At 42.2% G+C, this 27,993-nt stretch overlaps 2 long non-coding RNA genes across 4 annotated transcripts; both read right to left on the bottom strand.

Moving 5' to 3' along the window:
• Positions 1–428: 428 nt before the first annotated feature.
• On the bottom strand, positions 429–4,250 carry LOC311080128. The gene is made up of 4 exons (XR_014605523.1): positions 3,690–4,250; positions 2,008–2,099; positions 1,613–1,643; positions 429–1,317 (listed from the first exon to the last, which is right to left on the bottom strand). It is a non-coding gene; the product is annotated as an uncharacterized lncRNA (long non-coding RNA).
• A 2,365-nt stretch (positions 4,251–6,615) lies between these two features.
• LOC311078621 lies at positions 6,616–27,954 on the bottom strand. Of its 3 annotated transcripts, XR_014605221.1 has the most exons (7): positions 27,820–27,954; positions 27,371–27,462; positions 25,621–25,654; positions 10,264–10,355; positions 9,822–9,860; positions 9,602–9,623; positions 6,616–7,506 (listed from the first exon to the last, which is right to left on the bottom strand). It is a non-coding gene; the product is annotated as an uncharacterized lncRNA (long non-coding RNA). The 3 variants fall into 3 exon arrangements; XR_014605222.1 differs by lacking the exons at positions 25,621–25,654; positions 27,371–27,462; positions 27,820–27,954 and adding an exon at positions 18,178–18,260; XR_014605223.1 differs by lacking the exons at positions 25,621–25,654; positions 27,371–27,462; positions 27,820–27,954 and adding an exon at positions 10,725–11,003.
• Between the last annotated feature and the right edge of the window lie 39 nt (positions 27,955–27,993).

Below are 27,993 nucleotides of genomic sequence, written 5' to 3'. Positions count from 1 at the left end.
ATATATACACTGTAAAAAAAAATCTGTAGAAATTACAGTATTACTGGCAGCTGCTTGCCAGTAACTTACTGTAGATTTAAATTTATGTTATTTACTGGCAACAGTTTGCTCAAAGTTAAATGAACATTAAACATTAACAAGTCTTTATCTTTACAGAATAAAACTAAAATAACAGCCTCATGCAAAGCATTCTGGGAACCAAAACAGAAAAAGGTTGATGAAGACTTCTGGTTCCCAGAATGCTTTGCATTAGATTGATATTTTATAGTTTTATTCTGTAAAGACCATATATATATATATATATATATATATATATATATATATATATATATATATATATATATATATGTATGTATGTATGTGGCAATTAAATTGAATGCCTGAAGAATTTCAAGAAATATACAGAATCAAAACTCCAGAGTAAGTGGTTCATTTAAAGGACAAATAGAGTTTATCCAAGATCATAGAGAACCAGAGATAACATGCAAATATTTGCTAATCAAAAATTAAATCATTCAAAAACCCTTATGACAACCAGAGTAATTTAACCACATATTACAAACTCAATGAAAAAGAAAGAAAGTACATTTGACCTCATTTTCGTCACTATTTTCTGATAAGAGAAAAGCTCTGCTGTAATGTGAGAGTTTCTAGCCCTGAAATCATCAGATCTACGGTAGACAATCCCAGAATATGAAAACTTCTATAATTCAGAATTCACTGCTTTCAAAGACTGAACACTTTCTGCAGGATTTTATACATCATTAAATGCACACGTTTAAAGATTTCAGTTTAGAGTATTATTAATCATAATACCAGACAGATCAGTTCAATCATTCAACTAATTTGTTAATATATTCTTTGGCATGTTTAATTTCATTCAGATTCTCCTGAAATTGATCAGCTGCTTCTCTCATCTGAGGAATCAATTGTGACTCGTTTTGTTTATTGATTCTGTAATCATCAAGCTCTAGTAATAGAGTATCGATTCTGACTGTTAGTTGCTCATGCGGTTCGAGAGGTTTGGCGATTTTCCCCATGTCCACGGATCTCACTCTTCTCAGTATTTCATTATTTTGAACAGAATCCACATTCATCTGCTGAATCTCTTTTACTGTGTTATTAATTGCTCTCAGATGTTTAATCATTGGGTTGGTTGAAGTCAAACCAAAACCCAGTATGTCTGCGATTCCTTTTGCTGATTCTGTTTTAGTGATGTTGTTCAATTTATCAGTGAGAGTTTGATCATTTCTCTGAAATTCTGTGTTCAGTCCCTTAATGCTTTCTTGCAGTTCCTTACAAAGATCTTCAGGTTCCCTGAAATATCAAAACATTTTTCATAAGTAGACAGCACTGGATATTTGTTTTGTCTGTTTTATGGTTTAACAGCCAAATAGCACATATTATATTAAGCATTATGCACATTGTAATTGTCATGCTGTACTTTTGCACTATAGCAAACTAACAACACTATAAAACTCCACAATAAAGGCTCATTTGTTAGCATTAGTTAATTCATTGTCTAATAGAGGCTGTGTTCTAGTTTTAATGTCCTTCTATTGTTTTAAGTATAAAGTTAATAAAGTTAAAGCTTTGAACAAGAAACACTTACTGAGACATCTCGTCTGGTCGATTCACTTCACCTGTATCAGACATTAAGCATTTTCACAGATTACTCTAATAATTCATAACTAGCAATATATATAGTGCTGCAATAGAAGTAATGTGTGTGTATTTATTGTAGTTGAATGTCACTTTCTTTGTTCTGCATTGGATCTATGTAATATATATATATATATATATATATATATATATATATATATATATATATATTATAATATATATATATAAAATATTTCACTGCTTGTACACTTGTGTCAATGACATGAGAATAAAGTAAAGTAAATCTCATTAATGTCAGAAAATTAAAGGATTTCAATTTAATTAATCCATAATGCCAAGATAAAAACCATGGCTCATAAACTGCTAAATGAAATGGAGACTCACGCTGGACTGAAGGATGATGTCAAACACTGTGATCAGAGACACTGCTTGATAAGGTCACCAGTCTGTGTGTGTGTTCAGATCTGTCAAACACACTGAGAAAAATCAGCATGAGAAAAACATCTACAATTCAAAAGTTATCAATCTTTATTTCACCTGCTGAAGCAACAAGAAGTAACAAGCAACGGCACACCTACTGTACGTGAGCCAATGAGCCTTCATCACACATCATCTCACACCCCTACAAAGCAGCTTTACAGTAATAACAGGGAATTAATGCAACAATGATTGTTTGGTGGCCTGAGAACGCACACTTTTAAACAGGTTTCAAAGTGCAAGTTTTTGAAAACCATAACGTTATCATCTCTGAGTCAACTTCAAAACGTGAATCTGTGAAAATGGTGACGCCATGCACATGCATGCATTTGAATGCACAAATAGGGCCTATATATTATATAAGGGGTTTTATTGAACAATGCCCTCATTGGGAGTTGACCTGTGAGGGAAGCATCCGTTGTTAGCGTTACACGACGACAAGAAGACTCCAGCACTGGGCCTTGGGCGAGGAACCAAGGTTTCTTCCACATGACTAAGGCACGTAAGCATCGCCGCATGACCTTGATCATGCAAAACGGATTTCCGCTTGGAGAAAACCCCTTGGTCCTGAGCCACCACTGCAGAGGTCTCATGTACAGGAGGCCAAAAGTGCCATGAGACCCATAAAGACAATAAAGTAACGGCTGTAAAACCCTGACTCCCTGCTGGGAGGAGAAACCCTTTCTATAGCCTCCTTTCGTGGAAGACTCTGTACTTCTTGCTCCACAACCAGAGCCTGCTCAGTGTCCACCACTATAGGGAGGACCCCTAGAAATCTGGGCGGTCGAGAACCGAACTGAATTCTGTAACCCTTGTCTATTGTGAGCAGGACCCAGCGAGATGTATTTGGCAGTAGCTTCCACGCTGCCAGAAAATCTACTAAGGGAACCAGTATCTCGAGACTGGCCTCTGGTTTTGGTCGAGCAGCCACTTTAACGGTGAAACTGTAGGGAACAACCAGCCTACTGATTTGGCCGTCTCCTTGGTGGCCCGAAGAGACAAATCTGTTGCAAATTTCGGCTGGCCACTCGATATTTCGTTTAGCGACTGCATGAGTCACAACCTCCATAAGCTTCTCATAAGCAGGTGTATGAGGTGGTGAATCCTCAAAATCCCCTGCATCAATACTTACAACATCCAGATTCTCAGAACTGGATCATTATTAGGGCTGGGTATTGACACAAATTTCACAATTCGATTCGATTTCGATTCACAAGCTTGCAATTCGATTCGATTTCGATTATGATTCGATTTGATTCAATATTGATTATTTTGGATAGCAGGTACAATGCAAATTTTCTCAAGGAAAACAAACCAATTAACTAAATGAATTCATGTAAAAAAAGTCAGTCAGATTTAGTCTGTTTTAATGAAGACTCGTATCATTTCAAAACACTGCATTAGTGAAATAAAAGTAATTTCAAAGTAGATTTTAACAAAATAATGAATTTCCTTTTTTAGAATAATAAAAGTAAATCACTTTCTTTTTTAATGTGTATATAAATAACTAAAATATACAATCATCTGTGTGTAATAAGAATATAATCATAATTTGCTATAAATAAAGAAGTATGAATATTCTTGCCCACCTGGAGTGAGTGAAGAGCGTCTGAAGAGGGATTCGCTCTGACTGAAATGCTGCTCATATTTATATGATCCGTTTATTTTCCCGTTTATGAGTTTCGTTTCAAAATGGGAACAACATTTACATATTGCAAAACTGTCAGGTTCGTTCTGGGTTGATTCTCTGGAAGGAAGTATCACAACTGAACATCAAATGATAAAAGAAGGAAGACAGATATCGAGCACAATTTGGCGTTTGTGAAACCCGTTGAGAACTTCATCAAACCAAAGCGCACATGCATGTGTGTGTCATAGTTAGACAGCTGGAACAGAGCATGAAGAAGGAGAAACTCAAGAGTCTTTAATAGTAGATTCAAACAAGGAAACACATAGAAGATAACTTTAACAAAAATGTTAAACTATATATATTTTTTCACATTCAAAAGAACAGAACAAACAGGTCACTAGGGGTATCACATACAGTTAAGTTGTTCATACAGTATACTGCTAACATCATATAAGTGGTTACTCTCCCAATAGTTTCAGAAAAGTGAGAGGTGAAGAGAAAAAACAAATATATAATAATAATAATAATAATAATATCAGGAGAATATTTGTAATGGTCCTTTCAAGTCCATAAAAGTTTCAAGGTCCCATCATAAAACATTCAAATCCAGAATATTTTCATTGGACAAATATTTTACTGAAGAAAGAGAAGAAAAAGAAGAAAAAAAATCTCAATATTATAATAACAAATTATGTTTTTGGTAAAACTGCATACTCTGCGTTACTGCGTTACAGTCAAGTCAAGTCATCTTCATTTATATAGCGCTTTTAACAATGTAGATTGCTTCAAAGCAGCTTTACAGAGATAAACGTATAATTTAAGGTAAGATTGTTTTAGCTTTATAGCGGTTCTTTAATAAAGTTATTTTCCAGCTAAAGTTAGTTTTGATTGATTCGCTTCCGTCGCAACGATCATTTGTTATTAAATTAGGGGCCGCTAAGACGACACCATTCTCTCTACACAAACTTTAAACGCGATCCTGTGAGAAACGCTGATGGCGTTCACATGCGCATTAAGAATTGGTTCTATAGTTATGTGCGTTTGAATATATGTGCGCAGGTTTGTAATTCCCTACAAGCCAAGCCTAAACAAATTACTGGTGTTTCCTTATAACTAGGAGCAATAAAGAAGAATACGGTACTGATAAAGAAGATGGCAAAGCTGTTTCTGGAGTTGTATAATCAACAGTTTTTGAGTTAGTTACTTTTTGCCATGTTAATTTCAGCCCTTCATGGTCTTTGATTGAAAGAAGTCAAAACGGACATGATTTGACTTTAATGTCCACGTTCTGGAAAATGTTCTCTTAACCACACAATATATCACAGACAATATATAAATATACGTTACTGCGTAGTGGTTGTTTTTGTATTTCTCCTGTGATTCCCTGTTACTCCATTGTGGATGTATTAAAGACAGTTTTGAGTTTGCTCCTATGCTTCATTGACACAGCCACCCGTGACAGTGTGCTTGAGTATGACTTTAAAGCCTTTTTACTCAGGGTATTATGTTGTGTTGCTCTCAAAAAAATATACTACTTTACTATATTACTTAAAGAAGCATGTCAAGTGGTTCCATGTAAGTTATAGATGCTGTAGTGATGGTAGCATTAGGGTTAGTGTTGGGATTAAGATTAGGTCAATACAGCGCTTTCTACGGTCACATAATTCAGTTTAACACTGGCACTTCTAGTCTGGAGTCTAGTTTCTGTCTCCTTCAGGCTAAAAGGTAGGGTAAAATACAGACTTTGTTGTTAAATAATCTTTGAGAGATCTGTATTAACACTAGCAGCTGTTCTCTTTCAAAAGGGAACTCGCACTGCGTTGAATGACGCTTTGGGGAACGCCTCAGGCGTGACAGGTGTATGATGGTAGGTTATAGAGTTAATTCATTTGTGTACAACGTTAGTTTAACTGTTTTGGTTGAATGATTGCATCATCTATGAGTATGTAAATGCAAACAAGTGGAAAAAGATGTTGTACAATGAGATATGTTGTATATTTTTATAGTTAAACACGTTTATGTGTTTAAGCGTGCTTATGTGCACTTATGTTGTCACGTGTTGGATTAACACTAATCACAGACATGTTGTGCAGCCGATAGTAAATGTCGGTGTAGAAATGGTTGAGATTAAGAAATGTTTAATGTGACTGCATTGTTTTGTGCAAATTGTTTTTTTGAATGCTGATTCTGTTTGAGTGATCCACCTTTGAACAGCGGGCCAGACCCTGATCTACAATTCAGAAGAATCTTTGTGATTCAACCTAGGCCTTATTTAACCTCTGTTGGGTAAAATACACTGAATAATTATTCTGTTGTCCCGTTACAAGTGCACCCCATAGGAAACCTTATAAAACAGTGCAGTCATGGCATGTTTCATCACAGCTGTTTAATGTCCACCAGATGAAGCTCGAGAGCAGGAGAGACGAACTCCACAGCTAACAGAACGCTTCCCAAACATTGTTCTGCTTATGGGAACATTAAAATGTCCAGTTTTCTTAATGTTAGTGGAACGTTTTTTTAAGGTTAGAATGATGTTCCTGAAACATTTTTTAAACTTATTTTTTTATTAACAACTCAACATCTTACAGAGTAAATTCCTCTTCAAAAACGTTACTGATTAATATACTAATATATTAAATAATCATGGAGAATTTTATAATGACATTATATGCATTTTGGTTTTAATCTGTTTTATTTGGTGAAGGTCTAATACAAGTCAGTTATTAAAGAATAAATGAAAAAGACCAAAAGCATTTTCAGTAAACCATCCCGTACACCAAGAACAGTTACAAGATTGAATATATTAAACAAAATTTTAATTTTAACTTCATTTATTTCAAATACCTTCCCATGTTTACTTATAAAAGATCACACAGTTTGGTGAATATGTTGGTGAGATCAGATGTACATTTATTTGTTAATGGATATTTTGGTCTTGACATCTACATCAGTTGGGAAAGCATGATTATAGTTTTTATTTTACATTACATTACAAAACAGTAACATATACAACAAAAAGGGCAATTAAAATGAATGCCTGAATAATTTAACAAGAAATAAACAGAATCTAAACTCCAGAGCAAGTGGTTCATTTACAAAGACAAATAGAGTTTCTCCAAGGTCATACAGAACCAGAAAAATGACAATCAAGCAGTTGCTCATCAAAAAATAAAATGAAATCTTTCAAAAACCAAATTTTTGTAAGTGAAAATTTAATCCCATATTACAAACTCAATGTAAAAAAGAAAGTACATTTGACCTCATTTTCGTCACTATTTTCTGATAAGAGTTTCTAGCCCTGAAATCATCAGATCTACAGTAGACAATCCCAGAATATGTAAACTTCTACAATTCAGAATTCACTGCTTTCAAAGACTGAACACTTTCTGCAGGATTTATTAGTTTAAATGTAATTCAGACTGTTCTTAAATTCAACAGCTTTGTCTTTCATCTGATCAATACATTTCAAAGTTTCTTGTGCTTTTTCACCTGTGTTTTTGTAATAATCAAACATTTGTAATAGAGTATTCTTTTTGTCTTCTAGTTGCTTATACAGGTTGCGAGTTTCGTCAATTTTCTTCAATTTTGCAGAATCCTTCTGAAGCTCTTTTATTTTCGCATAAGGTTTACTCAGACGTTGAATCTTTGAGCTGATTGGGTTCATGAAATCATCTGTGATCTTCTGAGTTTGATATTTGCTGTTAGTCAAATTCAGGCCCTTTAATTTATCAGTGAGAGTTTGAGACTTCAGTTCATCAACAATTATTTGCAAATCCCTGAAATATCAAAACATTTTTCATAAGTAGACAGCACTGGATATTTGTTTTGTCTGTTTTATGGTTTAACAGCCAAATGGCACATATTATATTAAGCATTATGCACATTGTAATTGTCATGCTGTACTTTTGCACTATAGCAAACTAACAACACTATAAAACTCCACAATAAAGGCTCCTTTGTTAACATTAGTTAATTCATTGGCTAATAGAGGCTGTGTTCTAGTTTGTATGTCCTTCTCTTGATAACTTCTCTCCGTCTCAGATGTACCGTTCAAAAGTTTGGGGTCAGTAAGATTTTTTTTATGTTTTTAAAATAAGTCTCTTCTGCTCACCAAGGCTGCATTTATTTGATTAAAAATACAAACAAATTTATTGTGAAATATTATTCCAATTTAAAACAGCTGTTTTCTATGTGAATATACAGTAAAGTGTAATTAATTCCTGTGATCAAAGCTGAATGTTCAGCATCATTACTCCAGTCTTCAGAGTCACATGATCCTTCACAAATCACTCTAATATGATGATTTGATGCTCAAGAAACATTCATTATTATTATCAATGTTGAAAACAGTTGTGTACAATTTTTTTTTTATTTTTTTTTTTTTATTCTTTGATGAATAAAAAGATTCTTTGGGTTCTTTGGGTCAAAAGAACAGCATTTATTTAAAATAGAATATTTTCATTAAAGACATTATAAATGTCTTTACTGTAACTTTTCATCAGTTTAACTCATCCTTGATGAATAAAAGTATTGATTTATTTTATTTATTTACCCTTAAAATAAAATAAAATAATTCTTACTGACCCCAAACTTTTGAACGGTAGTGTTTAATGTCACAAAACCATAGCATCATGAAATAAAAATGTAAATAACTGTTTTCAACATTGATAATAATAATGATTGTTTCTTGAGCATCAAATCATCATATTAGAATGATTATATATATATATATATAACATATTTATTCAATAGCCGGCCGCCGCGTCAGGAAGTCTCGCGTGATATCAGGTCTTGCGATGTAAACAACTGCTTTACGGCCAAAAGAAATCTGCTAAAATGCTGTCATTATTGCGCTCCCTCACGCTGTCCGAACCCGAATGAAGAAGACGTTTTAAAGAATGTCCCATCTGCTTTGATGTCGTTGATCTACTAGCCTCTGGTGTCTGAGAATCACCAACGAGTTTTTACAACAGTGTTGTCAAATATCTATTCCGAAGCTGTGGGGGGAGCTCTAGAGAGAAACCTGCGAGCAAAAAGCGAGAATACAGCGAAGAAATCCCGAAACTACTGAACCAGAGCCCGTCTACGGAGAGCCTGCCCACTCCCTATTAAGTCCTATTATGCCGAATTTCGGTTGTAGTTCCACCAGAGTTCCACTGGGGGCGATCGCCATGAGTGCAAAATGAATGGGAGTCTATGGGGCTAGACGGCTAAATTTGTCTCTTTCACCCGATCGCCGTTGAGAAATCTCAGGTTTGATTGTAGATTTTGCAAGTTCAACATGGGTTTTAGGTCGAAAGTTGAATGAACGAGTACTTATGTCGTTTTGATTTCTTACAGGTTGAGTTGTTGTTGCCCATAACACGCTAGCATTCTGCTAATGACGTCAGCATTCTGACGTCATTGACATTTTAAAAAACTTTTTAAAGCAAATAAGTGACTCTAAAAAATCTAACACTCAGCAATGTGTAATTTCTTTGCATCTCCTTTCGAATACAACATTCAAATTACTAGACAAAAAATTATATCCTGAGAAAAGTGGATTTTGAGGGGTATACCGCCATTGACCTCCATTCGTTCTGCACTCGTCCTGTGAGCGCCCTCATATGGAATCAGAGTGGAACTGCAACCAGTTCAGAAGCCGGAAGTGTAGTGAGAGTGAAACTTCTCGCCATATTAGACATTCTCTGACTGAACGCTGCTTTAACTAAGATGAATAAAATGTTGTAATAATAGTTAATGTTAACTAATGTAGTTAATTAATGTTAACAAATGAAACCTTGTTGTAAATGATTTACTCATATTTATAATAATCAGTTGATTATAAAGTTAATAAAGATAAAGTCAAAGATTTGAACAAGAAATACTTACTCTTCTGCTTGTTTCAATTCATCTGTATGAGATATTAAGCATTTTAAAAGATTACTCAAATAATGTATAACTAACAATAGTGCTGTGATAGAAGTATTGTAGTGTCTTGGAGTAACCACTAGGTGTCGTGTTTGTATTACAAGTGTGTGTGTGTGTGTGTGTGTGTGTGTGTGTGTGTGTGTGTGTGTGTGTGTGTGTGTGTGTGTGTGTGTGTTCTGACCTGAAGACCACAATGCCCCCATGTCTGTTGCTGTAACCGCTGCAAACAGAAGTAAAGTGACAACTTCAACTCAATGTATGTCATAGTCTGATTTATAGTGAATATACTACAAGTATGTAATGATTGTATGTATTTATTGAAGTTGAATGTCACATTCTTTGTTCTGTATTCCTGCAAGGATAAATGCATAAAATATGTTCACTCCTTGTACACTTGTGTCGATGACAATGCTATCTCACGGCCAGTTCGTACGAGTGAGGTTGTATGAATTCGTACAATTATCCACCTCGTAAAATTCATACTATCAGGTTGGTCAATGACATGACAATAAAGTAAAGGAAATCTCATCAATGTTAGAAAATTTAAGATTTCAAATTAATTAATCCATGATGCAAAGATAAAAACCATGACTCATAAACTGCTAAATGAAATGGAGACTCACGCTGGACTGAAGGATGATGTCAAACACTGTGATCAGAGACACTGCTTGATAAGGTCACCAGTCTGTGTGTGTGTTCAGATCTGTCAAACACACTGAGGAAAATCACCATGAGAAAAACATCTACAATTCAAAAGTTATCAATCTTTATTTCACCTGCTGAATTAAAACCACACACTGTCTGTACGCTTTCAAAATCATCGATCAGTATTCTTTTCCAAATCATTTGTTGTTTTTGAAAATCCTATTAGTTTATCTTTTTGAATTAAAATGTTTATTTTGAACAAATCAATTAACTAAATTAATTCATGCAGAAAAAAAATAGTGAGATTTAGAGATTTTTTCGCATCATTTCTAAAAACTACACTAGTGAAATAAACAACTAAACTATATATTAATCTGTGTGAAATAGGAATATAATCATAATTTGCTATAAATAAAGAAGTATGAATATTCTTGCCCACCTGGAGTGAGTGAAGAGCGTCTGAAGAGGGATTCGCTCTGACTGAAATACTGCTCGTATTTATATGATCCGTTTATTTATTTATTTTCCCCGAGAGTTTCGTTTCAAAATAAGTTTACAAGGAGCAACAGACTTCTCTATAATGTTCTACTATTGCGAAACTATCCCGTTCCTCTTTTGCCTTTGGCTGTTTGTCTGGAAACTATTTATTTTCTCTTTCACTTCATGCCAAGTTTTCAGAGAAACACTGCTTTTCCAGCAAACTCCATCAGTGTGTCCTGAAATAGCCTGGTAGTTTTTTTCTTATTATACTGATGAATATCAGTGTGTCTGATCTGATCTTGTTTTGTTGTTGTTGCAAGTCAAGTCTTGTCACCTTTATTTATATAGAGCTTTTTACAAAGTCACTTTACAGTAATAACAGGAAATTAATGCAACAATGATTGTTTGGTGGCCTGAGAATGCAGGATTTCTGCTCGGAGAAAACCCCTTGGTCCTGAGCCACCACTGCAGGGGTCTCATGTACAGGAGGATAAAAGTGATTACGTTGGATGCAGCTGCCATGAGACCCAACAGTCTCTGAAACTGTTTCACACTGAGTGACTGGCCTAATTTTACCCCATTCACAGCTGAGAGAATCGATGATATACGAGCAGAGGACAGTTGTGCCTGCATCGTCGTCGAATCCCAAACCACACCTAGAAAAGTGGTCCTCTGAGACGGGGGGAGCACACTCTTCTTGACGTTGAGCCTCAACCCCAACTTTCTTATATGAGACAGAACAACATCTCGATGCCGAACTGCCATCTGCTCGGATTGAGCTAAAATCAACCAATCGTCGATGTAATTCAACACACGAATGCCCTGGAGTCTCAGTGGAGCCAGAGCTACATCCACGCATTTCGTGAAAGTGCGGGTTGATAAACCTAGGCCGAAGGGAAGAACCCGGTACTGGTATGCTATACCCCTGAAAGCGAACCTCAGGAACTTCCTGTGATGAGGATAGATGGCTACATGGAAGTACGCGTCCTTCAAGTCTATCGTCACAAACCAGTCCTCTGCGAATCTGTGACACAATCTGTTTGAGTGTAAGCATCTTGAACCTGAGTTTCTGAACCCTGCGGTTTAGTTGGTGCAGGTCTAGAATAGGACGCAACCCCCCATCCTATTTTGGAACAATAAAGTAACGGCTGTAAAACCCTGACTCCCTGCTGGGAGGAGAAACCCTTTCTATAGCCTCCTTTCGTAGAAGAGTCTGTACTTCTTGCTCCACAACCAGAGCCTGCTCAGTGTCCACCACTATAGGGAGGACCCCTAGAAATCTGGGCGGTCGAGAACCGAACTGAATTCTGTAACCCTTGTCTATTGTGAGCAGGACCCAGCGAGATGTATTTGGCAGTAGCTTCCACGCTGCCAGAAAATCTACTAAGGGAACCAGTATCTCGAGACTGGCCTCTGGTTTTGGTCGAGCAGCCACTTTAACGGTGAAACTGTAGGGAACAACCAGCCTACTGATTTGGCCGTGTCCGTGGTGGCCCGAAGAGACAAATCTGTTGCAAATTTCGGCTGGCCACTTGATATTTAGTTTAGCGACAGCATGAGTCACAACCTCCATAAGCTCCTCATAAGCAGGGGTATGAGGTGGTGAATCCTCAAAATCCCCTGCATCAATACTTACAACATCCAGATTCTCAGAACTGGATAATTATAGCACTAGTACCTCGCCTCGGGGAGAAGAAACCGCAGTGTGTGCTTGGGCATGCTCAACTCACAGACAAGCTACACACAGTTTGCGTGTTCCCACCCATAAGGAAACGAGAGCAAGGGACAGCACACTGTTTAAAAGTTGAAGTGTACTCTCAGAAAACTACTAGTTTAGTAGTTTATACTGCAAGTGTACTTGTAAGTTTTCATTAAGTGAACATAACATTATACTTTACTATTTATATATTATTTTGCACTTACAGTATGCACTCACCTAAAGGATTATTAGGAACACCATACTAATACTGTGTTTGACCCCCTTTCGCCTTCAGAACTGCCTTAATTCTACGTGGCATTGATTCAACGAGGTGCTGAAAGCATTCTTTAGAAATGTTGGCCCATATTGATAGGATAGCATCTTGCAGCTGATGGAGATTTGTGGGATGCACATCCAGGGCAAGAAGCTCCCATTCCACCACATCCCAAAGATGCTCTATTGGGTTGAGATCTGGTGACTGTGGAGGCCATTTTAGTACAGTGAACTCATTGTCATGTTCAAGAAACCAATTTGAAATGATTCGAGCTTTGTGATATGGTGCATTATCCTGCTGGAAGTAGCCATCAGACGATGGGTACATGGTGGTCATAAAGGGATGGACATGGTCAGAAACAATGCTCAGGTAGGCCGTGGCATTTAAACGATGCCCAATTGGCACTAAGGGGCCTAAAGTGTGTCAAGAAAACATCCCCCACACCATTACACCACCACCACCAGCCTGCACAGTGGTAACAAGGCATGATGGATCCATGTTCTCATTCTGTTTACGCCAAATTCTGACTCTACCATCTGAATGTCTCAACAGAAATCGAGACTCATCAGACCAGGCAACATTTTTCCAGTCTTCAACTGTCCAATTTTGGTGAGCTCGTGCAAATTGTAGCCTCTTTTTCCTATTTGTAGTGGAGATGAGTGGTACCCGGTGGGGTCTTCTGCTGTTGTAGCCCATCCGCCTCAAGGTTGTGTGCGTGTTGTGGCTTCACAAATGCTTTGCTGCATACCTTGGTTGTAACGAGTGGTTATTTCAGTCAAAGTTGCTCTTCTATCAGCTTGAATCAGTCGGCCCATTCTCCTCTGACCTCTAGCATCAACAAGGCATTTTCGCCCACAGGACTGCCGCATACTGGATGTTTTTCCCTTTTCACACCATTCTTTGTAAACCCTAGAAATGGTTGTGCGTGAAAACTGAGCAGTTACTGTATATTCTGTATACATATTATGATATATAATATGTATATTTAATAGGCTACTCGATCAAAAGAGTTAACACAACTACAAGCCAAGTATACTTTGAATACTTAATGATACTTTAAGTATATCTCGATCAAAAGATTGAGTACAAGTACAGGCCAAATATACTTGGACTTTTCTCTCAGTATAAGTCAAGTACACTTAAGTGTAATTTAAGTATATTTCTGAGAAGAACATAAAGTATATTTTTGAGAAGTATATAAAATGTAGACTGAATGTATACTTTCTTATATTTAGTTTAAAATAAGTATACTAATAGAACACTTGAATACACTTATTTTTCATAAGCGACACCATTGGACTGATTCTACACGTGCTTCATGATGCAGCTCGAGTTCCCTTTAAAAGGGAAGTTCATTTGACCTCATTTTCTTCACTGTTTTCTGATAAAAGAAAACATTTTGCTGTAATGTGAGAGTTTTTAGCCCTGAAAGCAACAGATGTACAGTAGAAAATCCCAGAATATGTAAACTTCTATAATTCAGAATTCACTGATTTCAAAGACTTCGCACTTTCTGCAGGATTTTATACATCATTAAAGGCATACATTTGTAAAGATTTTGTGGTCTGCTTTGACTGTATTATTGATAATAATACCTGACAAATCAGTTTAATAATTTCTAAACAGATTTTAAACTTATTTGTTAATATATTCTTTGGCACTTTTAGTTTCATTCACAGTCTCCTGAAATTGAGCAGCTGTTTCTCTTATCTGATTAATACATTTCAGAGTTTCTGATTTGATTTATTTTGCTTTTGTCTCTTTTGCTGAAAATATGATACTGTAATGATCAAGATCAACTGATAGAGATGGGATTGTTTCAGTTAGTTGCTCAACCAGTTTGAGAGTTTTGCCAATTCTTGTGGTTTTCACAGATCTCACTCTTGTCAGCATTTCCTTATTTTGAATATAATCGACCTTCTCCATCTGCTGAAGCTCTTTTCTGTTATAGATTGTACTCAGATGTTGAATCATTGGGATGGTTCTGTTATGGACATGTTTTATGATCTTCACAATAGTCTTGATCATGTTCAATGCTTCACCTGTTCCTCCTGCCATTCCCAATGTTAAAACAGGCCCGACGTCCTAGCCATCCCTAAATGCCCTCTGTAGTTGTATTGTGCATGGATTCAAGTTCATTAGTGTTGTCATTCAGCTCCTTTATTTTACCAATGAAAGTTTGATGATTTCTGTCAAATTCTGAGTTCAGTCCCTTAATGCTTTGTTTCAATTTTAAACAAATCAAATCACAGAGCTTCTTCAGCCTGAGCTTCTTGCCTAACCAGCCTGAGCTTCACGTCATGCCTGCCCAGCCTGAACCCTCAGCCAAGATGGCCACCAGCTCACCGCTTGAGCCCTCAGTCAAGATAGCCAAGCCGATACCTGTTCCTGTTCCCGGAAGGATGAGACTCTGGACGGGCGGTCTCGGCGGTATGAGACTCTCTGGACGGGTCCTGTTCCCTGTTCTGTTCCTAGACCTGTTCCTGCCCCAAGGACTGTCCATGTTCCCAGACCTGTTCCTGTTCTTAGACATGTTCCTGCCCCAAGGACTGTCCATATTCCCAGACCTGTTCCAGTCCCCGTTCCAGAGTCTCGTCCCACCGAGACCGCCCATCCATAGTCTTGTCCCGCCGAGACCGCCCGTCCAGAGTCTCATCTTTCCGAGACCGCCCCTCCAAAGTCTCGTCCTGCCGAGACCGCCCGTCCAGAGTCTCATCCTTCCGAGACCGCCCTTCCAAAGTCTCGTCCTGCCGAGACCGCCCGTCCAGAGTCTCATCCTTCCGAGACCGCCCTTCCAAAGTCTCGTCCCGCCGAGACCGCCCGTCCAGAGTCTCATCCTTCCGAGACCGCCCTTCCAAAGTCTCGTCCCGCCGAGACCGGCCTTCCAAAATCTCGTTCCGTCGAGACCTCCCGTCCAGAGTCTCATCCTTCCGAGACCGCCCTTCCAAAGTCTTGTTCCGCCGAGACCGCCCGTCCAGAGTCTCATCCTTCCGAGACCGCCCTTCCAAAGTCTCGTCCCGCCGAGACCGCCCATCCAGAGTCTCATCCTTCCGAGACCGCCCTTCCAAAGTCTTGTTCCGCCGAGACCGCCCGTCCAGAGTCTCATCCTTCCGAGACCGCCCTTCCAAAGTCTCGTCCAGAGTCTCATCCTTCCGAGACCGCCCTTCCAAAGTCTCATTCCACTGAGATCGCCCGTCCAGAGAGTCTCATCCTTCCGAGACCGCCCTTCCAAAGTCTCGTTCCGCCGAGACCGCCCGTCCAGAGTCTCATCCCGCTGAGACCGCCCTTCCAAAGTCTTGTTCCACCGAGACCGCCCATCCAGAGTCTCATCCTTCCGAGACCGCCCTTCCAAAGTCCCGTCCAGAGTCTCATCCTTCCGAGACCGCCCTTCCAAAGTCTCATTCCACCGAGACCGCCCGTCCAGAGAGTCTCATCCTTCCGAGACCGCCCTTCCAAAGTCTCGTTCCGCCGAGACCGCCCGTCCAGAGTCTCATCCCGCTGAGACCGCCCTTCCAAAGTCTTGTTCCACCGAGACCGCCCATCCAGAGTCTCATCCTTCCGAGACCGCCCTTCCAAAGTCCCGTCCAGAGTCTCATCCTTCCGAGACCGCCCTTCCAAAGTCTCATTCCACCGAGACCGCCCGTCCAGAGAGTCTCATCCTTCCGAGACCGCCCTTCCAAAGTCTCGTTCCGCCGAGACCGCCCGTCCAGAGTCTCATCCTTCCGAGACCGCCCTTCCAAAGTCTCGTCCCGCCGAGACCACCCTTCCTGAGTCTTCTGTCCCTGAGCCTGGATCTGTTCCTGAGCCTGAATCTGTTCCTGAGCCTGAATCTGTTTCTTAGCCTGAATGGGTGCTTGAGCCTGAGCCTGAATCTGTTCCTGAGCCTGAATCTGTTTCTTAGCCTGAATGGGTGCTTGAGCCTGAGCCTGAATCTGTTCCTGAGCCTAAGCCTGAATCTGTTCCTGAGCCTGAGCCTGAGCCTGAATCTGTGCTTGTGCCTGAGACTGAATCGGTGCTTGAGCCTGAGCCTGAATCTGTTTCTTAGCCTGAATGGGTGCTTGAGCCTGAGCCTGAATCTGTTCCTGAGCCTAAGCCTGAATCTGTTCCTGAGCCTGAGCCTGAGCCTGAATCTGTGCTTGTGCCTGAGACTGAATCGGTGCTTGAGCCTGAGCCTGAATCTGTTCCTGAGCCTGAGTCTGTTCCTGATTCTGAGTCTGTTCCCAAGCCGGAATCTGTTCCAGAACCTGAGCCTGAGCCGGTTCCTGCATGCTGGTGGAATGCTCTCCCCACCCTCATCTGGAATGCAGAATCCCTGACAACTTAAAACATTCAAAAGACAACTTAAAACTCATCTATTCCTTTTCCCTTAAACCTCCCTTGTCTGGCGTATGCTACTCTGACCAATGCCTGAACTTCGTATTTTGAGTACTTCTTACATTGTTTTTGCCTCTTCACGCTGGCTCACTTAATTTAGTCCTAATTTGTAAGTGGCTTTGGATAAAAGTGTCTGCTAAATGACTGAATCTATATCTAAACCAACCCTTACAACAAGAACAGTTACAAGATTGAATCTATTGTCAACAAAAATTGGTTTATTTTAACTTCATAGCGCATTTTAAAAGATAATTTCAAAATACCTTCCCATGCTTACTTAGAAAAGATCACACAATTTGGTGAATACATTGGTGAGATAAGATGTACATTTATTTTGTAATAGATATTTTGGTCTTCTACATCAGTTGGGAAAGCATGATTATAGTTTTTATTTTACATTACATTACAAAACAGTAACATATACAACAAAAAGGGCAATTGAAATGAATGCCTGTCAATTTTGACAAAATCAATATTATGAATATCCCAGAATATGTAAACTTCTATAATTCAGAATTCACTGCTTTCAAAGACTGAACACTTTCTGCATGACTTTATACATCATTAAATGCACACATTTAAAGATTTCAGTTTAGAGTATTATTGATAATAATACCAGACAGATCAGTTCAATCTTTTCTAAACAGATTTTAAACTAATTTGTTAATATATTCTATGGCATGTTTAATTTCATTCAGAGTCTCCTGAAAATGATCAGCTGTTTCTCTCATCTGAGGAATCAATTTCAGAGTTTCTGATTTGATTTCTTCTGCTTTTGACTTGTTGTGTGTGTTTGTTTTGACTGTGATTTTGTAATGATCAAGATTTTTTTAATAGAGTATTGATTGTGCCTTGTAGTTGCTCATGCAGTTTGAGAGGTTTGGCAATTCTCTCCATTTTCATGGATCTCACGCTTCTCAGTATTTCATTATTTTGAACAGAATCCACATTCATCTGCTAAAGCTCTTTTACTGTGTTATAAATTGTACTCAGATGCTCAATCATTGGCTTGGTTAAAGACAAACCCAAACCCAGTATGTCTGCGATTCCTTTTGCTAATCCTACCAATCTTCTCACTGTAGTTTCCTCTTTCACAGATTTAAGTTCATCCTTGATGTTGTTCAGTTCCTTTATTTTATCAGTGAGAGTTTTATGATTTCTGTGAAATTCTGAGTTCAGTCCCTTAATGCTTTGTCACAATTCATTTACAAGTTTACTGAAATATAAAAAAAAAGAAGAAAAAAAAATGTTAGTAGAAAGCACTGGATATTTGTTTCATCTGTTTTATGGTTTAACAGCCAAATGGCACATATTATATTAACCATTATGCACATTGTAATTGTCATGCTGTACTTTTGCACTATAGCAAACTAACAACACTATAAAACTCCACAATAAAGGCTCCTTTGTTAACATTAGTTAATTCATTGGCTAATAGAGGCTGTGTTCTAGTTCTCTTACGAGAGGTTCTCTCGTATTGCGTAAGCTAGCTTACGCTGCGGGAAAGTCTCCTTTCTCGAGATACTGAAGCCAAAAATTATCCTTAATTTTTTAAACCTTGTCAACGCAGTGCGGCAGCCTGCAGACCTAGGGCAGGCGAATCGCGTGCCCATTGGCTGCTCTGCGGCAACTGCAGCAGCCTATGGCTGAGCCTTGCGCGTGACGTCACGTCCAATAAGCGCGCTTGGCGCGCTTAATGCGTCACAGCCCGTCATTAGGGGTGTGGCTTAGCGTATATAAGCAAGGAACAGAGGCTGCTTCGCTGATTTCTGTCTCTTCAGCGAAGCTCTTCGCATCGCTGATCTCCGAGGAAGCCGCCGTCGAATCAAGCGACCAGCACGCCGAGGATTTCAGCCTGAGGACGCCGGCCGCTCGCCGCCTTCAGCCTTCCCTGCCTGCTGCGCCATCCGGCATATATATCCTTTTCTTGCTCTGTGTTGTGTGTTTGTGTGTCCGCCGCGACACACTTGCATCTAAAAGAGCGCGAGGCGTTGTTGCAAATGCCTCGCTCATCCTGTGGCTCGTGCAGAGCCGCGCTCAGCGACGGAGACCGCCACGTGGTGTGCACTCTCTGCCTGGGCTTCGACCACGCAGCCCGCGCTCTCTCCGAGGGCGGCTGCGAACAGTGTGAGGAGTTACCGATGTCGACCCTACGGGCTCGACTCGCTAAGTTTGAAGAACCTCCACCTTCTCCGGCCACTTCTTCCGGGCCACGTAAGAAGAAACGTCGCTCCCAAAGGCCGCCGGAACTGGACGCTACAGCTGAGTGCTCGCCGGAACCTCTCCCGCGAGCCTCGCTCTCTCCTTCCCCCCCACCCTTCACCGACGCGCAGCGGCCGGCCTCTGCCCGCACTGCCGTCGTCCTGGGGGATGATGCAGATGATGCCGCTGACAGCTGCTCTCTGCTCGCGTCTGACAGCGAGGAGTGGTCGGGCTCTCACCGCTCCGCCCCCTCGACTTTGGAGTCTACCAGATCCCGCGCTAGTGTTGACGCGGAGCTTCTCCGCCTCCTCACTCAAGCGGTCGAGAGAATGGGACTGGATTGGTCCCCACCTAAGGAGCCGGAGCCCAATCGCCTTGACGGGTGCTTTCTACCTAGCCGCCGCCCTGCGCCTGCCTCTAGGTCAGCACCCTTCCTGCCTGAGCTCCACACCGAGCTCTCTAAATCCTGGAGCGCTCCGTTCTCCACCAGACTCCGCTCGCCAGTCTCCTCGGCTCTCTCCCAGGTGGACGGAGCCGCCGAGAACGGCTATAACGGTATCCCCGCCGTTGAGGAAGTTGTGGCAACGCACCTTTGCCCGCCGTCTGCTAGATGGCGCTCAAAGTCTGCCCTGCCGTCTAAAGCCTGCAGGACTACCTCAGCTCTCGCCGGCCGCGCTTTCGCCGCCTCCGGCCAGGCTGCTTCCGCCCTGCACTCAATGGCCGTTCTTCAGATCCTTCAAGCCGACCTCCTCCGTGAACTGGACGAGAAGGGCTCGGATCAGTCTGCCTTAACCGATCTGCGCAGCGCTACGGATCTTGCGCTACGCGCTACCAAGACCGCTGCTCAAGCCATCGGCAGATCCATGGCCGCGCTCACCGTCATCGACAGACACCTCTGGTTGACGCTCGCTGACATGAGTGACTCAGAGCGCGCTGTATTTCTGAACGCACCACTCTCGCCCACCGGCCTCTTTGGCCCTGCGGTCAGCGGAATTGTGGATCGGTTCTCTGAAGTGCAGAAGGCGTCACAGGCGATGAACCTCTTCCTGCCCCGCCGTTCGAGCCCAGCCACAGGCCGCCCTCAAACTCAGCCTCCTGTGCGCAGCTCTAATCAGCGCTCTTCCAGGCCTCCCAGCGCTTCGCAGCGACGCCAGGGCAGTCGCCCCAGGTCGCGCTCGACCAGCCGTCACAGACCGCCGCCCCCACGGGGCCCGCGGCCCAAGATCGCGTTGAAGCCCGAGCCCGCGAAGTCCTCCTAGCATCCGCAAGGAGGAAAAGATGGTTGAGTCCCGCTACGGCCGGACCGCCATCAAAACGCACAGCTCTGTCAGTCCCCTATGTTCAGGCTACTGCAGCAGCACACACCGCAGCCAACGAGCCAGTAATAACACTCGCTCGCCTGCACACAAACGCCGTTTTCACGGCGACTCAGATAAATCTCAAAAAGAGTATAAGTGCTTTAAGTGTAGAAAATGTGCCCACACCCATGTGCTCACTGCTTCACACATGTACAATCCCCATGGTAATCCCCATTTAACGCTCATAAAGCGGCCTCACACCGCTCGAGTACTAAATGTAGTAAATGTGCCCACACTTCCGTGCTCACACCTACTCGCTGCTCGCTCTGTCACTCAGTTACCTCAAGTTGCTACGGCTCAAGCCGCAGGGATATTAAGTGTAGAAAAAGTGCCCACTCCCGTGTGCTCACTGCCTCACACAGACCAGGTTCCCATGGCAACGCGTCCAGAGCGCTATCTCTTAAAGCGGAAACATTCCGCTCGAGCATCAAGTGTAGAAAATGTGCCCACAGCATTGTGCTCACACCTGCCCACTACCCGCTCTGCCAGACAGGTTGCAAACCTCATAAAGCTCCCAAACACTGGCCGTGTCATAAGTGCAAATCCCGCGCCAGCTCACGAGCACGCGCACCCACTTTCAGACACCATTATCCCCACGCCGCTCTCGCGCCTGGGTTATTTGGCAGCAGTTCACGCTCCATCGTCCGAGATCGAGCTTCTAAAATCTGCACAGTCGGCCAGCCCTGTTCTTCTGCCCTCGTGTCCGAGCATCGGCGGCGCGCGCGCCGCCCCATCCTCTCTGATACAGGTTCCCCATCCCGCGCAACGCGGCGATCTGAACCCAGAGACCATTCGACCCCTAGCTATGCATGCAAAAGCATGGGAAGCTATTCAGGGCGCGTCAGAATGGGTGCTCAACACCATAAGACACGGCTATTCGCTCCAATTTGCTCGTCGCCCTCCGCGCTTTCTAGCGCAGACGGAAACGAAAGTGAGTTTGGAAACAGCGCATCTGCTTCAAGCAGAAATAGCAAAGCTGCTGCGAAAAGGGGCCATAGAACAAGTTCATCCTTCCTTGAGCGAGTCAGGCTTTTACAGCCGTTACTTCCTCGTTCCCAAGAAGGACGGAGCATTAAGACCTATTTTAGATCTGAGACATCTGAACAAGGCTCTCATGAGACGGCCGTTCAGGATGATTACAACCAGACAGATCCTTGCGCAAATTCGCCCAGGAGACTGGTTTATCTCTCTCGATCTGAAAGACGCGTATTTCCAGATCCAGATAACTCCCCGTCACAGGCCATTCTTGAGATTCGCCTTCGACGGTCGAGCTTATCAATACACAGTCCTGCCGTTCGGCCTGTCTTTAGCACCCCGTACATTTACGAAATGCATGGACACGGCTCTCGCTCCCCTGAGGAGTCAGGAAATGCGAATTCTGAACTATCTGGACGATTGGCTCGTTCTAGCGCAGTCAGAGACAGAACTTGTGTCTCACAGAACAGCGCTACTCGACCACCTGGAGGGTCTGGGTCTAGCGGTCAACTGGACCAAGAGCTCGCTCTCGCCCCGGCAGTCGATTTCCTTTCTCGGAATAGAACTAGACTCGGTGGCGATGACGGCCAGATTGTCGGAGCAGCGCGCGCGCCGCATCCAGCACCTCGCTGCATCCTTCAAAGAAGGCAACCGGGTTCCCCTGAAAGCATTTCAGCGCATTCTGGGGCATATGGCCTCAGCTGCAGCAGTGCTTCAGCTGGGTTTACTGCGCATGCGCCCGCTTCAACGCTGGCTGAGAGCGCGCGTATCCCATCGAGCCTGGGCGACCGGCGGCTCGCTAATCAGAGTGACTCAGGTCTGTGTCTCAGCCCTGCAGCCCTGGCTAGCAGCCGAATGGTATCACACTGGAGTGACTATGGGAGTGGTTTCACACCGGAAAGTTGTCTCAACGGACGCGTCCAACCTAGGTTGGGGAGCGCTCTTCGAAGGCAGACCGGTCTATGGCCACTGGTCAGACCAGGAGAATCTCCTACACATAAACTGTCTAGAGATGCTCGCGGTCGAGAAAGCGCTCATGCACTTCCTCCCATTCCTCCATGGTCACCATGTTCTAGTCCGCACGGACAACACTTCAGTAGTGGCCTATGTGAACCGCCAGGGCGGTGTCAGATCAAAGCAACTCTGCGCCCTGACGGAACGCCTCCTCGTATGGGCTCAGCACTCTCTGCGCTCTCTGAGAGCATCGCATGTGCCTGGCCATCTGAACGAGGGCCCCGACAGACTGTCCAGGGACAACGTTCCCCCTGGGGAGTGGTCTCTACACCCCCAAACAGTCCAGTCGCTGTGGCGCCGCTTTGGCAGAGCGAAAGTCGACCTCTTTGCGTCAAAAGACAACGCACACTGCCCAGTGTTCTTTTCAAAGAGCGAGGACGCGCTGGCCCAGACATGGCCCAGCGGCCCGCTATATGCGTTTCCACCGGTCTCTCTGCTGCCTCAGGTCATCGAGAGAGTCAGGAAAGCGCGCCACACAGTGCTCCTCATAGCCCCGTTCTGGGAGAACCAAGCTTGGTTCCCGGAACTCATACAATTGGCAGACTCAGCCCCCTGGCCGATTCCGGTGCGGAGAGACCTTCTCTCTCAAGCCCGCGGCTCGATTTGGCATCCCCACCCAGAGCACTGGTCTCTGCATGCGTGGAGCCTCAACAATTACATGCTGATCTACCAGAAGGGGTGATGAACACGATCATACAATCTAGAGCCCCCTCCACGAGGCGGCTCTACACGTCTAAATGGTCGGTGTTTAACAAATGGTGCACTACCAGAGGGCTCAATCCACAGACATGTGGGGTCTCGCACGTATTGTGCTTCCTTCAAGAGCTACTGGACGCGGGCAGGTCCCCCTCCACGCTCAAAGTCTATGTCGCGGCCATTTCAGCGCTCTCTGTCTCAGAGCCGGGCCGCGCATTAGGAAGGAACGAGTTTGTCATCCGCTTCCTTAGAGGAGCGAGGAGGATGAACCCCCCGCGACCCCCTTCGGTTCCTATGTGGGATCTTTCACTGGTCTTAGACGCACTGAAAGCACATCCCTTTGAACCCTTAGAAACTGTGGATATGAAATACCTCACGCTCAAAACCGTTTTTCTGATAGCACTGTCTTCAGTAAAACGTGTGGGAGACCTTCACGCGTTATCCACTAACGCTGCGTGCCTCGAGTTCGGACCCAATAACTCTAAAGTTATTCTCAGACCGAGGCATGGGTACGTCCCCAAAATTTTGGGCACTCCCTTCAGAGCGCAGGTCATTTCCCTTTCAGCCCTGCCGAATGCTGGCTGCGAGGCAGATAGTAATCTCCTCTGCCCAGTTAGAGCGCTGAAAAGCTATATTTCACGCTCCGCCGCCTTCAGGCGTTCAGAGCAGCTCTTTGTTTCGTTTGGTGGGCGCACCAAGGGTCTCGCCGCCTCGAAACACACCCTGTCCAGATGGATAGTTGATGCTATCGCAGCTGCTTACGCATCTAAAAACCTGCAGTGCCCTTTGGGCATTCGGGCACACTCCACCAGAGGCATGGCCTCATCGTGGGCGTGGTCCAGTGGGATTCCCATTCATGACATTTGTGCGGCGGCAGGCTGGGCCTCCCCCTCCACATTTGTTAGGTTTTACAACCTGGAAGTTCCCGCTTTGCAGGCCAAAGTGTTATCAGTCTAAGTCTCGCGTAAGCCAGCCCACTGTCTGTGCGCGGGCTATGTTGCGGATTTAGCTCTACTGGTTGAGCTACACTATGTGGGAAGTGTTAGTTGGACCGGCTGTGCCGCTCCCTGCCCCATATTATGTGCTTGTGTACTGTGGTATCTTGGCCGCCCAGCTCCGCTTCGCGTTCCCTGGACCCCCCATGGGATTCATTCAGGATGCTGGGCGCGCGCACGGCGTTGACAAGGGTGTTCCCGCAGCGTAAGCTAGCTTACGCAATACGAGAGAACCTCTCGTAAGAGAACGTACTCGGTTACTAACGTAACCTCTGTTCTCTCTAGAGAGGGAACGAGTATTGCGTAACCCGCCGTGCTCTCGCCACGAGCTCATTTCGCTTCATGCGACAGAAACCAGCGAAGCAGCCTCTGTTCCTTGCTTATATACGCTAAGCCACACCCCTAATGACGGGCTGTGACGCATTAAGCGCGCTTATTGGACGTGACGTCACGCGCAAGGCTCAGCCATAGGCTGCTGCAGTTGCCGCAGAGCAGCCAATGGGCACGCGATTCGCCTGCCCTAGGTCTGCAGGCTGCCGCACTGCGTTGACAAGGTTTAAAAAATTAAGGATAATTTTTGGCTTCAGTATCTCGAGAAAGGAGACTTTCCCGCAGCGTAAGCTAGCTTACGCAATACTCGTTCCCTCTCTAGAGAGAACAGAGGTTACGTTAGTAACCGAGTACGTTTGTATGTCCTTCTCTTGATAACTTCTCTCCGTCTCAGATGTACATCATTGCTAACGTTACACCAGTGTCCTTTACTGGCAGAACCTGCGCTAGTTCAACTCACTGAACTAGAATCATTTGTTTTATGCATCGTTCATGCTTGGGGTGTTGAATAAAATATTATAAAAATGCACTGATAAATTTGATGATAATAATAGCATGATCTATGTAAAAACTGCCGGCTTAAAGTATCTACAAGTATTATATTATTATCTCATAAGTTAAGTCATATATAGAGTTGTGTGTGTGTAAATGAAATGTGAACACAATCATGTTCTGTTGTGGTTTAAGGAGCTGCTGAATACAGTATAAGTTACACTGTCCATATAAACTTCCACTTGATGAGTAACTTCTCCATTTTAAAAATGTTAAAATTAACTAAGATGAATAAAATGCTGCAGTAATAGTTAATGTTAACTAATGTAGTTAATTAATGTTAGCAAATGAAACCTTGTTATAAATGATGTACTTATATGGAAAATAATCAGTTGATTATAAAGTTAATAAAGATAAAGTCAAAGCTTTGAACAAGAAATACTTACTCCTGATACATCTCTTCTGCTCGATTCAAGTCACCTGTATCAGACATTAAGCATTTTCACAGATTACTCTAATAATTCATATCTAACAATATATATATATATATATATATATATATATATATATATATATATATATATATATATATATATAATGCTGTGATAGAAGTATTGTAGTATCCTGGAGTAACCACTTGGTGTCGTGTTTGTATTACAAGTGTTGTGTGTTCTGACATGTTGAAGAAGATCCCCCATGTGTCTGTTGCTGTAACTGCAGCAAACAGAAGTAAAGTGATAACTTTAACTCAATGTATGTCATAAGCCCTATTCGGACGGGACTAGTTTTCCAAACGACGTTTGAGTTACAATTCTTATCAACCAACGTCTGTGATTTCATGCATGGATTCGGACGGGACTAACATCTCCGTGTTTATTACCGAGGTAGGAGTGTCTGTGTTTTACATGTGGGCATTGCAGAAGATCACGTGTTCAGAATGCGTGGATTGCGTATGGTCATATGAAATTTGAAATTAAGTACTTTTAAAATTAAGCACTTTGAAATATAAAGTAAAGCGTCCTAACACATTTAGTGTTTTGTAAACATTTTATAAAAATTGTAGTATAAAAAACTAAACATACATTTATCATCATGATTTTATAGAACTGGGTTCTTATAATAAACTCACTGGAATAAAAAGTTTTAACTTATATATTTTACACGTTAAGTAATTAAGTGCAGAAATTAAAGTAATCTTACCTGAAACTGATATTACAGTAGCCAGTCTTAACAGTTTACGTGATTTGGCTCTTCTTGTTGATTTTATTTTTTTTATTTCTTCGCAGTGTACCGAACACATCTACATCCATTATCGGTGCGCAAAAAGCAGAAACTTGAATACCGGTGTCGTGCCGAATTTTGACTCCTGCCAAATTATTACCCCCTAGTATTGGTAGGTTTAGGATTAGTTGTGGGGGTGGGGTTAGGATTAGGGGTGGGGTTAGGATTAGGCAATCAGGTACTGACTTCAACGAGGGGGGTAATAATTTGGCAGGGGGTTGAAATTCGGCACAACACCGGCGCGATAGCGAGAGATTGTACGGTAGTTCACGCTGACCAAAACACACAAGAAAAAAGCGTTTTGGAAAAAAAAAAAAACATTTTCGGCAATCACAGACATTCGCATCTGGATGGGATTAGATTTCTCTGAGGACCGCCGAGTTTGACGAAAACAGTAGGTAATTTGCTCTGGAATTTTTACAGAGGTTGTGTGAGAAAAAGACAGACATGGCAGATAGGCCTACGGACAGGATTAAAATCTCAAAGTACGTCTGTGAAACAGAAATTTCTCTAACGTCCCCCTGTGAAACTAGTCCTGTCCGAATTAGTCTGATTTATAGAGAAGATGCTAGAAGTATGTAATGATTGTATGTGTGTATTTATTAAAGTTCTGTATTCCTGCAAGGATCTATGCATAAAATATTTTCACTTGTGAAACACTTGTACACTTGTCAATAACAACGCTATCTCACAACCAATTTGTACGATTGGGCAACAAATTATACACCTCATAAAATTCATACGAATTGCTGTAAGATCAGGTTGGTCAATGACATGACAATAAAGTAAAGGAAATCTTATCAATGTTAGAAAATAAAAGAATTTCAATTTAATTAATCCATGATGCCAAGATAATAATAATAACTGCCAGAGCAAACCATGGCTCATAAACTGCTAAATGAAATGGAGACTCACGCTGGACTGAAGGATGATGTCAAACACTGTGATCAGAGACACTGCTTGATAAGGTCACCAGTCTGTGTGTGTGTTCAGATCTGTCAAACACACTGAGAAAAATCACCATGAGAAAAACATCTACAATTCAAAAGTTATCAATCTTTATTTCACCTGCTGAATTAAAACCACACACTAACTGTATGGTTTCAAAATCATTAGGCTAATCTGTATTATTTCCAAATCATTTGTTTTGTTTTTAAAAAAAATCCTATTAGTTAATTACCTGCTGAATTAAGTGAATTAATGCACAAAATATAGTCAGATTTAGTCAGTTTTAATGAAGTCGCATCATTTCTAAAAACTACACTATTGAAATAAATAAAAACTAAAATATATATCCATCTGTGTGTAATAGGAATATAATCATAATTTGCCATAAATAAAGAAGTATGAATATTCTTGCCCACCTGGAGTGAGTGAAGAGCGTCTGAAGAGGGATTCGCTCTGACTGAAATACTGATCATATTTATATGCTCCGTTTATTTTCCCAAGAGCTTCATTTCAAAATGAGTTTACAAGGAACAACAGACTTTCACATCTCTATAATGTTCTACTATTGCAAAATTATTAGGTTAATTTTG

Source organism: Abramis brama, assembly GCF_963993115.1.
Source record: "Abramis brama genome assembly, chromosome: 3".
NCBI lineage: Eukaryota > Metazoa > Chordata > Actinopteri > Cypriniformes > Leuciscidae > Abramis > Abramis brama.
The sequence above is the reverse complement of the archived record's forward strand: the minus strand, read 5'-3'. Positions and strand labels throughout refer to the sequence as shown.